Source organism: Trachemys scripta, chromosome 2, assembly GCF_013100865.1.
Source record: "Trachemys scripta elegans isolate TJP31775 chromosome 2, CAS_Tse_1.0, whole genome shotgun sequence".
NCBI lineage: Eukaryota > Metazoa > Chordata > Testudines > Emydidae > Trachemys > Trachemys scripta.
This window is the reverse complement of record NC_048299.1, coordinates 87,051,162-87,061,723: the sequence shown is the minus strand read 5'-3', so window position 1 is coordinate 87,061,723 and position 10,562 is coordinate 87,051,162.

Here is a 10,562-nt window from a genome sequence, read left to right as displayed (position 1 = left end):
GTAGAAGAACATGGAAGACAGGCCTCATCCACAAAGCAACAGTGCTAGGGTTGCAGGTGTCCAGTTTTCGACCTGAACGCCCGGTTGAAAAGGGACCCTAATGGCTCCGGTCAGCACCGCCTAGAGCATTGCGCCGGTGGCGGGGCGAGCTGAGGCTGCGGGGAAGGGGAAACAGCGGGGGAGGGGCTGGGGGTGAGCCTCCCGGGGCAGGAGCTCAGGGGCCAGGCAGGAGGATCCTGCAGGCTAGATGTGGCCCACGGGCCATAGTTTGCCCACCTCTACCCTAGAAGCTGGAGAATGTCAGGAAGGTCTCCATGATTCTAAATGGTTACTAGAAATCACATACTGCTAGGCAGAAAGTGTGTGTGGATTAGGGCTCTGAAAAAAATATTCCCTTAGTTCTTAATTCAGACAGTTGTATTCCAGAATGCACTCCTGAAAACAGGCAGAATGCTGCTAGGTATGAATTCAAAACCACAGTTGTGCTGTTAGAAAAACTGCTACATGGATACAAACTGTCCTGAGTAACTGATTAAGCTGAATGCACCTTCTAACTGGTTACAGAATCATGGTTTTAACTGTATGGTGGATGGAGCCTAACATGCCTTCTCAGCTCTCGACAACACTGTGTTGGAAAATCTGCTGTACTGTGTGTGCTGTAACTGCTCTATAGATAGACTGCAGCTTGCTAGTGCTGTCACTTTAGATTGCAGATGTTACTATGTTTTAAGAGGCCTAAATCCACTTGTAAAAGAAAAATAACTTCACTGGAATTGGGGCATCCAAATTATATGCTTGACACTTAACTTTGAAGTGTCGCTGTCAGAAAATTGCATCTTTCTTTGTGACAGCTTTGGCAGAGATTGGGTTTCATTTTAACAGTGTGTAATCTCCATCACTTACAGAAAATATATTGAAGTAGCCTGTGGGCTCTTCCAAAAATTATGAAAAGCGAAGCTATTCAGAGCTAATGTATCTTATCATGCCCTGGTATTGCAGATGACAATGAGCCTCCATCAGGGGTTCTCAGAATATTATGTGATCTTCCATACCATATGAGCAACGGTTGTGATATGATTAAGAGTTTGATTAAACTCACTTCATTGTTAATGCTTTAATCTTCGAGGACTTTTTAAATTGACTTGAAAATAAGTGTTGAATACTAAAGACAAATAACATGCTATTCTAAAAGGCTACAGGAATACCCTCGCACGCTGGAGAGTTCATGTATCTACCACTGTGTATGTGCTGGCATGACACAGGTTTCTGTCCTAGAAAAATATCAGACAGAAGTAGTCAGGAGCAGGATATAAACCTGATCAGTAAAAGTAGTTTATTTCCACTCAAAAACAGCAGCACAACAGCCAGACATAACGTTTAGGACATTGTGTTAAAACCACAAATTATAATTTAGGGTTACCATACGTCCGGATTATCCCAAACATGTCTGGATTTTGGGGTTTTAAATGGCCGTCCGGGAGGACTTTGTAAAAATCTAAAAAGGTCCAGGATTTCCCTCCCAATGCAGAGTACAGCGCGGCTGACAGAGTGGCTGGGCAGGATTGATCCGCTCGCATCGGGGCCTCCAACAGCCAGAGACCCTCCCCTGCTCCCTCCTCCCCTGCAGCCTCCATGCACCGTGCCGGCAGTGCTCCGCAGGGGAGCACACAGCGTGTCTGCGGCAGCGTGTCTGGCTCTGCGTGGAGCCAGACACGCTGGTCTGAGCGGCACGGTAAGGGGGCTGGGAGGTTGGATGGGCCAGGGGTTCTGGGTGGGCCTGTCAGGGGACAGGGGTGTGGATAGGAGTCGGGGAAGTCAGGGGACAGGTAGGGGGTAAGGTCCTAGGGAGGCAGTTAGGGTGGGAGGGTCTCAGGAGGGGGCAGTCAGGGACAAGGAGAAGGGAGGCTTAGATAGGGGGTGGGATCCCAGGGGGTGCTTAGCAGCAAGGGTCCCGGAGGGGACAAGTAGCGGGGGGGTTGGATGGGTTGGGGGTTCTGTGGGGGGCACACAGGGGCGGGAAGTGGGAGGGAGTGGATGGGGGTGGGAGTGGATAGGGGGTGGGGCTAACCCCCCCCGGAGTGTCCTTTTTTTTGAAAGTTCAAATATGGTTACCCTACCACAAAATAATATAACCCCCCACCCCATATTCACCCCCCACCCCCAGACAGGCCCATCCAACCCTCCCCCTGCTCCCTGACTGCTCCCCGGGACTCCCCTTACCATGCCCATGCCGGTCAGATGCTGGCTCCACATGTAGGCAAAACACGCTGCCGGTGGGGCTGTTTGTGTGGTTACACCGGGCTGCAGGCAGCACGGGGGGAGCAGGGGAGGGGCTCTGGCTGCTGGAGGCCAATGGGGGCGGCTCAATCAGGCCCAGCCGCCCAATCACCACACCGCACTCTGCATGGAAGGGAGGGAGGGGAGGGGGAAAAATCCCCAGGACCTTTTAACCTTGTTACCAATTCCTCCCGGACAGCTATTTAAAGACGCAAAAGCCGGACATGTCTGGGGAAATATGGATGGATGGTAACCCTATTTTGTGGTGCCCGAGCTCCAGCAATATCCAGGGCCGGGAGCCCTGCTCCAGCAATATTTGGAGCTGGGTCTCTCCCCCGGCCCTGCCTGGAGCGGGCTCCGGCCTCCCCCTGCCACCCACCCCCACGTGTTCTTCCCCTGCGGGTCGTCCTGCCCGCCGTACCTGGCCAAAAGAAAGCAGCGTACCCCTCTCCCCTGCCTGCTTGTGCTGCCTGCAGCCCCAGGGTCCTAGTGCCCCCCCCATCCACTAATGGCAAGGCAGTTTGCCCTTACCCTGCCCTTCCACCCTAGCCCTGGGCTTCTCCAATGCCCCAAACTCCTCATCCCTAGCCCCAGCCCTCATCCCCCCGCACCCTAATCCTCTGCCCCAGCTCTGAGCCCTCATCCCCCCGCACCCTAATCCTCTGCCCCTGCCCTGAGCCCGCTCCTGCATCATGAACCCCTCATCCTCAGACCCACAGCCCTCACCCCTGCACCTCCTCATATCCCCAACTCCGTCCCAAACTCTCTCCCCCTTCCCACACACCCCCTCCTGCCCTCAAACTCCCTCCCAAAGCCTTCACCCCCTCACTTTGCACTGCCTCCCACCCCCAAACTCCATCCCAGAGCCTGCACCCTTTACCCCTTCCTGCACACCCACCCCCTGCCCCAGTCCGGAGCCTGCACCCAGCACCCAAACTCTATCCCAGAGCCTGCACCCTGCACCCCTCTGCACCCTAATGCCCAGCCCAGGACCTGCACCCCAGACCTCCTCCCCCCACTCAAACCCTCTCCCAGAGCCTTAGGCAGGTGGGGGGAGGCAGGTTCTGGGCACCACCAAAATTTCTACAAACCTACCACCAATGGCGGGGCAGTTAGGGGACAGGTAGGGTCCTAGGGGGGCAGTTAGGGTGGGGGGTTCTCAGGAGGGGGCAGTCAGGGGACAAGAAGCAGGGGGGGTTGGGAGTTCTGAGGGGGGAAGTCAGGGGGTGGAAAGTGGGAGGGAGTGGATGGGGGCAGGGCTAGGGCGGGGCTCCCCCCCCAGTGTCCTCTTTTTTGATTGTGGAAATATGGTAACGCTACTTTAGTGTGAGTTTTCTGTGCCTGCTGTGGATCAGCTCCCTCAAACCACCAGTCTCTGGCAATACAAGCATTGCTTTCCAGGCCTCCGTGGTCTCTCTCTCTCTCTACGGGTTAGTAATAGCCCCACACCAATTCCCAAATCCTCCGACTGTCCCTCTGGACTGCTCAGCCCTATTCCACTGAACACTCACAGAACTTTTAGATTCACTATTCCCAATGGATTCCCAAAATGGTGTCCTCTACCCAGTGTGACACATCATAGGTCATGCTATGCAAAGGATGCCATTTTATAGAGCAAAATAGTGTCCTCCATGCATTGTGACCTCACATGCAGTGTACGTGCCTGGTCATGCTGTGCAGAGCAAAATGGCTTCCTCTGCACACTAGAGATCGTCGCAACCTCTGGGGCTGCAACCCACACTTTGGGAACCGCTGCTCTATGTCCTTCAAGATAGCTTACCCCAGGTCCTTTTCGTAGCATTTTCAAGTAGTTTGGCTGAGATCACTTCTCATAAAATCAAACCTGCGCTTTGTCCTCACAGATTGAAGGAATACCTAGGGGTTCATCTGCATCCTAGATATCATTTCAAAAGTTCATTGTTTTATTCCTAAACAGAATAATCCCTGCTGCTTTTGTGTTTTCATTTAGCCCCTGCAATCTACGGATTAGCATTGGCTCCGACTGAAAATGGGTGTCCATTGTGTACCATACAATATACAACTGGCATGCGACCAGCCAGAGTTAGATAAGCATATGACCTGCCAGGGTATGTGGATCATATGACTTGCCTTTCAGTGACTTGCCTTAACTCATAGACCTAGAGAACATAATTTTTAGTATATATACATAACTCTTCACACTTTCTGTACATACATTTCACAATGAGTCCGATGACCAATGTGACACAGGCTTTCTTCAAAGACCTTACATGACATTCTTTGGCGGACTAGTAGGTAGATGCCAGACCCAAGGGATTTCTGTAACCTTTATGTATCCCTGTGCTGTTAGCCAGATGGCATGAAGAAGTCCTTGGGCACAAAGATTATGATTTCAACCCTTCTTCACATGATTCATTTTTTTTCTAGTGAGACTCTTACTTTTTAAATCTTGCAAAAATTTGTTGCAGGGAATCAGCGTAACTACTCATGCTAGTAAGTGCTACACCCAATAGTAGATGTCTTAAGGATTGGACCGTAAAGCAGTAAAAGTGTCTTCATGCCCAGTAAGAGATTATAGTCCTGATCCTGCAATGGTTAGCACTTGGGTGGAATGTTGCAACCACACGAAGCCCCTTGCACCCAACTGGAACTCCACATGTGTGCTGCAGTCTCTCTTCATGCTACCTATTGCAGAATTGGGGCCTTAATTATTTTCTTAAAGGTGATCTGCAAATGAAAAATATGGGGATTTGTCCTTTTTTAGCTTTCTTATTGAAGGAGACTTTTTTAACATTTATTTAAATAAGGATTCATTTCAGCTTGGTTGTCTTTTTTATCATAGAAAGATCAGGATTGTCAAGTTTTGTTTCCTCTGGGCATGTTGGTGGATTCAGAAAAGCAATCAAACTTGTTAGTCAAACCTACTAATGTGGTGATAAAAACACTGGAAGCCACCAGAACTTTTTCTCCCCTAGGGCTCTGACTTAAATGTGACCTGCATGGATGGAAAAATTGCTCTGTGTACTTTTTGTTGCTGCTTTATGTTGGATAATCAAGGCCTGAAAGACTTTTGTTTTAAAAAAGAAAATCTGTTCTTGTCTGCTCTGGAAGGGTCTATAGCCTTGCTTACAGTAGGTAATTCTTGTATGTATGTGTGCAAAATTCCTTACTGTAGGCAACGCTATGGACCAGAGGTTCTCAAGCTGGGAGGCGGGGGTGCAAAATGTATTCTGAGTGGACATGAGCAGCTTAAGGGAAAAAACCTTACTGCACACATTTTACTCACAGCAATTAATAACTAGCAAAGCTGATTTCTCCAGAGATATCAGGTCCTCAGATGGCGCTGTGCATTTTGATGGATTTCTGTTAAGCTTGAATAGCATTATACAAGGTCATTGCCATCTATACATTAATCCGTTTACTACAATGCAGTGGGCACATTTAATTGTAAGCATCGACCACAATCACAGTTTTGCTTTGGCTCTTATTACAATGGATTGTTGGCTCGTTCGTGCAATTTGTGGAATTGTCCTGCTCCACACAACGGTGTGATGCTAGTAAGCAGTATCTCACTTAAAATTTACATAACTATATACTTAAATGGCTCTGCCTTTCTATTTTTAATATTTTGAGTTGCATGTTTTTTTTGTTCGTATATATGCTTGTGTGGTGGGGGGAGGGAAAATACAATATGCAAAAAGAACGGGGGAGGGGGTATGATCAAATAAGTTTGAGAACCGCTGCTATCGACCCTTTCTGAGCAGATGAGACCTGAATTTATAAAACCCAGCAGAACACCACCTTCCACTTCTTTATTTTTTTTTAAAGCCTAAATTTTTCAGGCTTTCTTTATCCAATATAAAGAAGCAAAAAAGGAGACAAAGTCATTTTTCCACCCGTGGAAGTCACCTTTAGTTTTTTCAAATTACTAACTCAACGTGTCCTGGAGAGAATCGAGTGTCTCATGAGATCAAGACTAGAACACAAATCCCTTGAGTGATTTTTTTGACCCTTATTTTCACAAAGCATTTGGTGTGAGGTAGGTGCAGGAGCATCCTTGTCGTTCCCTGTGGTCTGGGTTTTTAAAAAGTCCTCTTGAGAGAAACCTGACTTACTCTTAGGTATAGTAATAAAGCCACAACATGGTCCACAAATTGTGACAATGTGAAATCTATGAGAAGAGTATAAAGAAACATGGAATAGAAAAGAGACTCAATCTGGAATAACTTCTTGACTTTCTCATTTTGTGAAAATGGATATGTCGTAATTTTGTTAATGTAGAAATTATCTATTTAAAAAGAAAAGTGTTTACATTATCCATTTAAGATTTTAAAAGTGATTAAAATGGATGTTTCCCTTTGGACCACAGTAATGTCATAAGACATAACACACATAACATATTTATCCAAAAGTTCAACACGACTTTAGATTTGCCAAGTATAAATCCATATTAAGAAGAATGATATAAATCCATAGTATATGAAAATATCAAATAGCGTTTTGACATATACCTTCATAATACTACATCATGTATATTGGTATCGTGTTGCCTGGCATGTGCATTCATATTTAGGCTATTTTATTGACTGATGTCCTATTCCCCAGACAGGGATGAAAGTAAGTTAAAGGACTTACCAGTACGCTGGAATCCTGAGCAGGGGCGTGGCCTCAACTGGAAGAGGCCTGGCCTCAACTAGAAGAGGCGGGGCCTTTAAATAAAGATTTAAAGGCCCCAGGACTTCAGCTGTGGCTGGGAGCCCCGGGGCCTTTAAATTACCCCCAGAGCTACCAGCTGCAGAGGGAGCTGGGAGACCCGGGGCTCAGGGGCGATTTAAAGGGCCCCAGGCCCTGGCCGCCACTACCACAGCGGAGCACCGGACCCTTTAAATCGCCAACGGAGCCCTGCCGCTGCTACCCCGGGGCTTCTGCAACCAGGCTTGGGCACTTTAAAGGGCCCGGGGCTCCAGCGGCAGGGAGCCCCGGGCCCTTTAAAGCGCCGTCCGAGCCCTGCTGCCAAAGCCCTGGGGTAGCAGCAGCAGGGCTCGGGCAGCTCTTTAAAGGGCCCAGGGCTCCCTGCGGTGGAGCTCAGGAGGCGATTTAAAGGTCCCTGGGCTCCGGCCACTGCAGGGAGCCCCGGGCCCTTTAAATTCCCAGCCTGGGGAAGCCGGTCTGGCCGGCTTACTTTTATGTCTGGCCCCAGTCCTGCATTGAGTTCCCCATAAGTGGACCCTGATCCAGTGGGGCTCTGTGCTGTCACAGAGGTCTGCCCACACTCAGCTCACTGCAGGATTGGGCAATCAAAGTGTACAATTTCCCGTGGAGTTATGTGGAGAGTTTCCGGTTCTCTAGTAGTAGCTCAGAAGGCATTTTAACCACCCTAAATCTCAAGTTCTTAGAGTGTAATATGTATGTGGAGTGGCCAATCTTCAAACAATGTGTCAATATTAAACAAGGTTTAAGCCAAAATTTGCCTTTATTTTTGTGCATGCATCTTTGCACATACATAACTAGCAAGTGGTCTTTGCGTATTATAACTTTTGTGCACAAATGCTTGAATGGTGCTTGTAAATTGCATTCACTGATGATAGTATATTTAACATTGAAAGCGCAAATGATTGCAGATGTACAAATAGAGGTCATGCTTTGAAAATATTTAAAATTGAAAATGCCATTAAGATATCTTATGGCCCCCATTATGACCCAATGAGCTGCATGATAAATGAAGACAAGGTCGGTGTGTGCTGTAGATGACAAATTTCAAATCCATATGAAACACTATATTAAACATTAAGATTTTACTAATAAATAGCCAAAAGTAAATAAATGTCAAAAATAAGGTTGTATCTGTATTTGCTTTTCTTTGGCAAAACTTCAGATCAGTGGTGGTTTGATCCAGGTTTGACTTCAATGGGAGAATTGTGCCTCTGGTGTTCGCATGATTTCATTAGGTCCTTTATTATCTTTTCCTGTATGCACTGTAGTTTCTGAGGCTCATCTATATGCCAGCAAATCTTTCTGTGTTAAAGTCCTTGTTTATACTGTTGAGATTCATCAAAGGTGTAATTCCTTTGCCTTAAAGTGACAGTTGAATTGAAAATATTGGTTGAAAATTTTGGACCTTCTGTAGTTACAGTGAAGGTTACTATAACTGCAAAAAATTAAAACTCTTTTTTTCTTAATTTGTTTATAATATGCATTTGACAGCACTTTTGCGTATAGACAATTTACTGTTTTCCCTGTCTAGTCAGTCAGGTTGTCTCTTACTGTAGAGTCCCTTAACAATAGTAACAGGTGGTCACAAAACCTATTCAATTCTTAATTTTTTTATAATCAGGACATACTATTTAAAGGATGCTCTCTCAGAAACTGAAATGGAGAAAATATGGTCCAGTTGTTATGATGCTAGGCTGGGACTAGGGAAACAAGAGTTTCCCAGCTGTGCCACACACTTCCTTTGGCAAGTCACCCTCTGTCTGCCTCAGTTCTCCATCTGTAAAGGGATGATAGTTATCCTCACATCATCAACTGATCACATGTTACAATGATGGGAGCTGTACAAGTCTGTGTGACATACTAGGATACAATCTAGACTAATGAGCAGCTTTGTCACCTCTTCCCTGTAACCTTGGGTGTCATATGATGCTTTGCTGAAGGAGTTCCCACCTGGGCCATTCACAAACAGCCTTCCAGTATGCAAGCCACACCCTGAGTGTCTGTGTGCAACTACAGCCTGCCAGCCACACTTGGATTGCACTCTGGCTCTCACCAGCCTTGGTTATACTGTTGGGTGACCCCAACACCCAAAATGTATGGCCTGTTCTGCCAAGCCCTCTCCTGGACAAATTTATATAAAGTCTATTAGTTCGTCAATAAAAATAATATGCACACAACTTGCCACCCCAAATGGAGTTTCCAAAACACTTCAATTTAAGCACACTGGATTAGATAAAACAAGTTTATTAACTACAAAGAGAGATTTTAAGTGAGTATAAGTAATGAGGCATCAATGTCAGAAATGTTTACAAGAAAACTAAAGATAAAGCGCAACTTGTGCCTAACTTAACAAACTATGTTAAAGTCAAAGCAAAGCTATCTCAACATATGCCTTCCTGCAGTCTTACTAACCAGATTTCTTAGGATCTTCCAGGATCCACTTAATGCTTCTTTGTTGCTTCAGGTGTCATGAATGCAATGGGCGGAAGGGGAGGCGCATTGGGGTGTTTGTCCCTTTTTGTATTTTCAGTGCCCTTCTTGAAAAACATTTCCAGCTAGGTACCAGGAGACAGAGAAAAGGAAGTTCTCTGCTGCTTTTTCCACACCAGGTTGAGCTTCCTTTGTTTCCCATTCTGCTTGATGACTCCGTTACTGCTTAAATGCAGCTTAAGCAGAGCACACATTCCTTTGCTTGTTTGAGACAGACCTATTTGCCAGCCTCAGTTTGGAATGTGTGTTAATAACACCATAGAGTGGAATCTTATAACTTCACATACAATGTTGTCACACACATTTTACCAGGACAATAATAACAAGCAAATTATGAGTTTTCAAATAATATTTCATAAGGCATACTTTATACAAAGTTTATTATAATAGTGGACATGGGTACATTCTATCACACTATACCAGGTAGAATTCTTTTAATTTATTTGAAAAAGACACCATTTAATATAGTCCAGGGCTTCTACAACCATGGGCCGCGACCCCAAAGTGGGTTGTGACCCCATTTAATGGGGTTGCCAGGACTGGTGTTAGACTTGCTGGGGCCTGGGACCAAAGCCGAGCCCCAGTGCCCAGGGCCAAAGCTAGGGTTACCATCCTTAACAAATAAAAAAAGAGGACCCTCCACGGGGCCCTGGCCCCGCCCATTTCCCCACCCCTTCCCTGCCCCAACCCCGCCCCCTCCTCCCTCTCACTCCCAGCCACGCGAAAGGGCTGCCCGAATGCTACCGGCTTCACGGTTTGCCGGGCAGCCCCTAGACCCTGCGCCCCTGGCCGGCGCTTCCCCAGTGCAGCTGGACCCCGGGAGGGGAAGCGCCCAGCCGGGGGCGCAGGGTCTGGAGGCTGCCTGGCAAACTGTGAAGCTGGTAGCGCTTGGGCTTCGGGCAGCCCCTATGCCTCCGGATCCTGCACCCCCGGCCGGGCACTTCCCCTCCCGAGCTCCGGTGGCGCAGGGTCCAGAGGCATGGGGACTGCCCAAAGCCCATAGCGCTCGGCTCTTAAACAGAGCCAAAGAGTCAGGGGAGGAGCAGAGCCGCCACGGCCGGAGGCTCTGCTCCTCCCCTGACTCTTCGGCTCTGTTTAAGAGC